Genomic DNA, 8,198 nt, shown 5'->3' with positions numbered 1-8,198 from the left:
TCACCTCTGGGGTCTCCAACGTGTGTCAGGAGCCAAGACGAATGTCAGCGGTAGCGAGTCGAAGAGTGGCCCACCATGGCTGGCTGTGGACCCCACGTCGGCCTCAGAGGCTAAAACCAACGACCCGCCGTCTGCTGCGATGCTAGTGCCCATCTGTTGCTGTGTGCTGCCCGGGGGTGTGACACGCCCCGCCGTCCATGAGAGCTGCCAAACTTGAATGAATCTCGTTAGAAAATGGCACCTATTTGTACTCGGCTGTGCGCCTCTGTTTAGCCAAGCGCGTCGCTTTGCGTCACATATGTATAACACTTGGCCAGTGGCCCTCTTCTGCCTGTGACTTGCGCATGGAAACTGCTGCGTGCGCCCTCTGCAACAGTTCTACGCCTCTATGGCCTCTATTTGCCTTCGCAATTGCTGGTATGCGTAACTTACTGCAATCCGGCTGGCAACTGGCTGTAGCCCGTGCTCCGAATATTGCATAAAACTAACTTTCCCTACCTAACAGTGATCCCGCTACAGAATTAGTTGGGTTAAATGTGATTTTCTTGTTTCTGTTCCTTTCACACATAATTTTAAACACTGTTTTAACTTTCCTCAACTGCTCTGACTCCTTCTTCATATCATTCGTTTACTAACAAAAATCTTTGTTCTTCTGAATTTAGTTCCTTTTAATTACTTTTGAATACATTATGGGAGTGAAAGTGATCAATGTGTTACAAGTATTTACTATTAAAAACAGTCTTGATCAAAATTTATTTATTATGGTGACCGGTTTTGACCACTACCGTGGGTAATCTTCAGACCAATGAGTGGGAACCTCCTCCTGATGGAGAATCACCAGCAGAAGGTTTTGACCATTACCGTGGGTAATCTTCAGACCAATGAGTGGGAACCTCCTCCTGATGGAGAATCACCAGCAGAAGGAGGTTCCTACTCATTGGTCTGAAGATGACTACAGTAGTGGTCGAAACCGGTCACCATAATAAATGAATTGTGATCAAGACAGTTTTTAATAGTAAATATTAGTTCCTTTTATTTATCCATCATAATATTTAAACGGTTGAAATATCTGATGCGTTTGTTAAAAACTGAAGTACGAAAAAATCTGTTCATTGATAACTGTACAATCGTACCAAAAATGTATTTTTTGGGGCAAGATGTACATTTATTTGGATGGTAAGCCTCACACATATATCTAAAATGCTAATCCTTATTGCATTGTGGACAAAGTATCGCAGATGAAGACTGAAATGAAAGAAGGTATTATAAATGGAATGAAGTTCGATAAAAATGAAAAACCTAAATAATGAATGCAGCAACATGGATAAAAATATATGATGATATGATGGAAGAAATTAAATAAAAGTTAATACACGAAAACAATTAAAATCAAATGAACAAAGATTCCAAAAGGAGAGTGAATGATAGGAAGAAAAAAATTGAGAGCAGCTGAAAAAGCCAATATGGTCATTAAAATTACGTGACAAGGAAACAGAAATTGAAAAACACGTTTAACTCAATTAACTGAACAAAAATAATAAACAGTCATTTCGACAGAGATTTAAAAATAAAAATTTTCGAAACACCTGACAAGATACGAATTCACACGTTTTCCCAGGTGAAGCCAGTACCTTATCCGTTAAAATGTGAAATGACATCTGGAATCTTCATTTTTTAAAAGTATAGGGCACAATGTGAAATTAGGGCACAATGTGAAATTCCAAAGTTTTTCTTCCATTACACTCGAACGAGGGCCACAAGGTTGAACAGCTGCTGGGTGTGATATTTTGGACCTTAAAGTACATCACTGTGTAGATTATTTCGAAAAATCGATCCCACAACTGTGGACCTCTCCTTGTAAGTAAAAGTTCCAAATTAGGCTTGGCTCATTCTCATGAAACTCACTTGTGAGTGTTTTTCAGGTTATTGGTCTAGTGTTGCACGTGCCTATAATTTGTTCTTTGAGAAAAGGTGAAACAGCATGTCTAGCTGTGTGAGTTGGAAACAAGCAGGCACTCCGGTAATTCCTGCCCCGACCAAGCATAAAGCATCGAATCCGTCTCCTACTACAAGCGTGATTCGATGTTTTCTTGACAGTCACAGGGTAGCAGGAGAGAATACAGCTGTACTTAAATAAGAGCCGATCACTAAGTCATATAAATATGTATATTTTCGAACACTCAAAAACATATTAACAAAGAATCTCAAGAGAAAAAGGCATGCAAATAGGTGGGAAAAGTGCCCGGATACGGGAAACTTCTTACTGGACCAACAGATAACACTGTAACTCAAGAAAGTAAGTAATCAGAGAACACAAAAAGAAGAAAGGAAACACTTAATTGATGGCGAATGAGAGATATTATCTAATGATAGCTCGTGGAAATGGAAAGTAACAGGTTGCCTTAGCTGCGTCACAGACGCGACCTTGTTCTGCTAGCGATCGTTAGTGTGAGTCGCCATTTAAATTCCTGACGATAAGAATGACGCAGCTAGCTAGTAACAGGGTCATTAATTGTTTTTCCGACTCACCGGTAGTCTTTTACTAACCCTTCTGGTGCGTGTAGCACTCAGTTTATATTAACATAGCTCCTAAATGGTAGAACTATGCAGTCTGAAAACTGACAGTACAAGCTGCGGAAACACACCTTGATGGTAGAAGGAATCAGTTCCCGGTGGAGCGCTCGCGCTGTAGGGGTTATTTAACAATACAGGCTTCAAAGACAGCGGCCTCTGTGCAGAGGATTCTACTTTTCACAGCCAACCTAACGGTGATCGTTTGCTCAGGTGTGGGCAGGTAGCTTACCTCAGCTTGGACTGTTTGACACAGATTTTTTCTAACTGTCTGAACCGTTTCTCTGGAGCCTCTCTGGTGCATTCAAGCGGCTGTCAGACTTGTTACAGAGGGTTACCTTACAACGGAGAGCGCCGTATTGGCGTAATTTACGAAGTTTAGAATTAGTGACAGTTAGGACGAACAAAATTGTGTGCAGTATACTGCTCTACACTGGTACGTCATTACTGTCTGAGTGGCATCTCTCGTCGCCTTTGCAACATACATAAAACTACTGCCGGCCGGAGTGGCCGTGCGGTTCTAGGCGCTACAGTCTGGAGCCGAGCGACCACTACGGTTACAGGTTCGGATCCTGCCTCGGGCATGGATGTGTGTGATGTCCTTAGGTTAGTTAGGTTTAATTAGTTCTACGATCTGGGAGACTGATGACCTCAGAAGTTAAGTCGCATAGTGCTCAGAGCCATTTGAACCATAAAACTACTAATGATTTGGTCAGAAAATGGTTCAAATGGCTCTGAGCACTATGGGACTCAACTGCTGTGGTCGTAAGTCCCCTAGAACTTAGAACTACTTAAACCTAACCAACCTAAGGACATCACACACATCCATGCCCGAGGCAGGATTCGAACCTGCGACCGTAGCGGTCGTGCGGTTCCAGACTGTAGCGCCTTTAACCGCTCGGCCTCTCCGGCCGGCAATTTGGTCAGAATTAAGTAATATCGTGGCGAGTCTCTAATTACCAAAATTCTGATTAGAGGCTGTAGTTCGTCAGCCTTGGAGACGACGGCGTCTCAACGTGCTTTTGAAGCATACATGTCACGTCTGTGTTTCAGACATTCAAGTGCCTTATCTGACGGTCACTTTTTGAATACATAGCTGCGACGACGGTGTGGAAAGCGTTTAAAAATGAGATGCCTACTTCGAGACTACTAATGACTGAATAAGCGGTTTTATTGTATATAAACAGCCCCCCCTCCCCCATGAACCATGGACCTTGCCGTTGGTGGGGAGGCTTGCGTGCCTCAGCGATACAGATAGCCGTACCGTAGGTGCAACCACAACGGAGGGGTACCTGTTGAGAGGCCAGACAAACATGTGGTTCCTGAAGAGGGGCAGCAGCCTTTTCAGTAGTTGCAGGGGCAACAGTCTGGATGATTGACAGATCTGGCCTTGTAACACTAACCAAAACGGCCTTGCTGTGCTGGTACTGCGAACGGTTGAAAGCAAGGGGAAACTACAACCGTAATTTTTCCCGAGGGCATGCAGCTTTACTGTATGGTTGATAATGATGGCGTCCTCTTGGGTAAAATATTCCGGAGGTAAAATAGTCCCCCATTCGGATCTCCGGGCGGGGTCTACCCTAGAGGACGTCGTTATCAGGAGAAAGAAAACTGGCATTCTACGGATCGGAGCGTGGAAAGTCAGGTCCCTTAATCGGGCAGGTAGGTTAGAAAATTTAAAAAGGGAAATGGATAGGTTAAATTTAGATATAGTGGGAATTAGTGAAGTCCGATGGCAGGAGGAACAAGAGTTTTGGTCAGGCAAATGCAGGGTTATAAATACTAAGTCAAATAGGGGTAATGAAGGAGTAGGTTTAATAATGAATAAAAAAAGGAGATGTGTGTAAGCTACTACTAACAGCATAGTGAACGCATTATTGTGGCCAAGATAGACACGAAGCCTACGCCTACTACAGTAGTACAAGTTTATATGCCACCTAGCTCTGCAGATGACGAAGGAATTGAAGAAATGTATGATGAAATATAAGAAATTATTCAGATAGTGAAGGGAGACGAAAATATAATAGTCATGGGTGACTGGCATTCGGTAGTAGGAAAAGGGAGAGAAGGAAACATAGTAGGTGAATATGGATTGGGGGTAAGAAATGAAAGAGGAAGCCGCCTCGTAGACTTTTGCACAGAGCACCACTTAATCATAGCTAACACTTGGATCAAGAATCATAAAAGAAGGTTGTATACATGGAAGAAGCCTGGATGTACTAGAAGGTGTCAGATAGATTATATAATGGTAAGACAGAGATTTAGGAACCAGGTTTTAAATTGTAAGACATTTCCAGCGGCAGATGTGGACTCTGACCATAATCTATTCGTTATGAACTGTAGATTAAAACTGAAGAAACTGCAAAAAGGTGGGAATTTAAGGAGATGGGACCTGGAAAAACTGACTAAACCAGAGGTTGTACAGGGTTTCAGGGAGAGTATAAGGGAACAATTGACAGGAATGGGGGAAAGAAATACAGTTGAAGAAGAATGGGTAGCTTTGAGGGATGAAGTAGTGAAGGCAGCAGAGGATCAAGTAGGTAAAAATACGAGGGCTAGTAGAAATCCTTGGGCAACAGAAGAAATATTGAATTTGATTGATGAAAGGAGACAATATAAAAATGCAGTAAATGAAGCAGGCAAAAAGGAATACAAACGTCTCAAAAATGAGATCGACAGGAAGGGCAAAATGGCTAAGCAGGGATGGCTAGAGGACAAATGTAAGGATGTAGAGGCTTATCTCACTAGGGGTAAGATATTACTGCCTACAGGAAAATTAAAGAGACCTTTGGAGAAAAGAGAACCACTTGTATGAATATCAAGAGCTCAGAACACAATTCTAAGCAAAGAAGGGAAAGCAGAAAGGGCGATGTACTTGTGGACAATATTATGGAAATGGAAGAGGAAGGAGGTTAAGATGAAATGGGAGATATGATACTGTGTGAAGAGTTTGACAGAACACTGAAAGACCTGAGTCGAAGCAAGGCCCCGGGAGTAGATAACATTCCATTAGAACTACTGACAACCTTGGGAGAGCCAGTCCTGACAAAAGTCTACCATCTGCTGTACAAGATGTATGAGACAGGCGAAATTCCCTCAGACTTCTAGAAGAATATAATAATTCCAATCCCAAAGAAAGCAGGTGTTGACAGATGTGAAAATTACAGAACTATCAGTTTAATAAGTCACAGCTGGAAAATACTAACACGAATTCTTTACAGACGAATGGAAAAACTGGTAGAAGCGGACCTCGGGGAAGATCAGTTTGGATTCCGTAGAAATATTGGAACACGTGAGGCAATACTGGCCCTACGACTTATCTTAGAAGAAAGATTAAGGAAAGGCAAACCTACGTTTCTAGCATTTGTAGACTTAGAGAAAGCTTTTGACAATGTTGACTGGAATACTCTCTTTCAGATTCTGAAGGTGGCACAGGTAAAATACAGAAAGCTAAAGGGTATTTACAATTTGTAAAGAAACCAAATGGCAGTTATAAGAGTTGAGGGGCAAGAAAGGGAAGCAGTGGTTGGGAAGGGAGTGAGACAGGGTTGTAGCCTCTCCCCGATGTTATTCAATCTGTATATTGAGCAAGAAGTGAGGGAAACAAAAGAAAAATTTGGAGTAGGTATTAAAATCCATGGAGAAGAAATAAAAATCTTGAGGTTCGCCGATGACATTGTAATTCTGTCAGAGACAGCAAAGGACTTGGAAGAGCTGTTGAACGGAATGGATAGCGTCTTGAAAGGAGGATATAAGATGAACATCAACAAAAGCAAAACGAGGATAATGGAATGTAATCGAACTAAGTCGGGAGATACTGAGGGTATTAGATTAGGAAATGAGACACTTAAAGTAGTAAAGGAGTTTTGCTATTTGGGGAGCGAAATAACTGATGATGGTCGAAGTAGAGAGGATATAAATTGTAGACTGGCAATAGCAAGGAAATCGTTTCTGAAGAAGAGAAATTTGTTAACATCGAGTATAGATTTAAGTGTCAGGAAGTCATTTCTGAAAGTATTTGTATGGAGTGTAGCCATTTATGGAAGTGAAACATGGACGATAAATAGTTTGGATAAGAAGAGAATAGAAGCTTTCGAAATGTGGTGCTACAGAAGAATGCTGAAGATTAAATGGGTAGATCACATAACTAATGAGGAGGTATTGAATAGAATTGGGGAGAAGAGGAGTTTGTGGCACAACTTGACTAGAAGAAGGGATCGATTGGTAGGACATGTTCTGAGGCATCAAGGGATCACCAATTTAGCATTGGAGGGCAGCGTGGGGGGTAAAAATCGTAGCGGGAGACCAAGATATGAATACACCAAGCAGATTCAGAAGGATGTAGGTTGCATTAGGTACTGGGAGATGAAGAAGCTTGCACAGTATAGAGTAGCATGGAGAGCTGCATCAAACCAGTCTCAGGACAGAAGACCACAACAACAACAACAACATATAAACAGCGGCTTGGAAAATTCTAACAATGTTACATAATTCCCAGAAACCTATGAAAAGATATTCTGGTGAGTTCTGAAACTGAATTCTGCTTTCCACACAGAAGTTTGAGCATGTGACACATGTGGGACACACATCTGTCCCCACTCTGTAAGAGGCCCCTGCACTGCGGTATCCACTTTTTCTTTCTTTTCTTTTTTCTCGAAAAAATTTAATTTTGGCATATTTAAATTGAAAATATTAAATGTTGTGTAATTATGTGTGCTCCTTGTTGTGTGAAAAGTTACTGAAGTACTGGGAATGATGTATTCCTAATACAATATTTGTGAATTTTAGATCTTTTGAAAAACGTATTCCACGTAAAAACATTTTATTAGTCCAGTTTTTATGTATTACTCATTGACAGAAGTGTTCAATCCGATGCTCTGTTCATTCATGTTCAGGCATCTGTTATCATTATCTTGCGCCACTATTTTGTGTGTCATTTTTCTAAGTACACCTTTTAGCTAAACTATTGTACAAACGTAATACTCCCAAAGTCTGACAGCTATTTGTTTCCATTAATATTATTAATAATCTAGCACACTTAATGCTATTCTTGCGGCCTGTTTTATATTCTTTTCACTAATTCTGAGTTCTGGCAGTACGCTGTAACAGAAAGTTTTAAACCATATTTCATTGCATTGCTATAAAGATTTCATGTTTCAATATTTAAGCCACTCAGATACACCTGCGTGCTAATTTTTTTCTAGTTGACTGCAGCAGTGTTTAGGCTTCCATCATCTTACACTAACCACAACGTGCTTCGTCTTTCCTAGGCAGTGTGTCGCTGATTTCAGTGTGTGGCATAGTCCAACAGAATGTGTCACGAAATTTTGTTCTATCTAGAGGTCTACGGTTTTTACGTTTGTTGTACGAGACGCTTCACTATTTCATGTGAGCTGTAACAAATTGTAATCAATTTCGATGCAGCCTGCACAAGTCAGAGCCTGTAATGACGGCAGCAGTCAGTTCTTTTGCCTATAATTACAGCGACGGTCATAATTTTGAACAATCTTTATCTCAGTCTTGGTCATTACTGAAAACATAAGTAAGAACACCCTCCTCACTTCATCACTTTCAGTGTGTAAACGGCCTAAGTATGCAGTGTTCCATAAATTTTACAGGAATGTTAC

The sequence above is a fragment of the Schistocerca nitens genome, chromosome 6 (assembly GCF_023898315.1).
Source record: "Schistocerca nitens isolate TAMUIC-IGC-003100 chromosome 6, iqSchNite1.1, whole genome shotgun sequence".
Lineage (NCBI taxonomy): Eukaryota > Metazoa > Arthropoda > Insecta > Orthoptera > Acrididae > Schistocerca > Schistocerca nitens.
Note: the sequence above shows the minus strand (reverse complement) of the source record.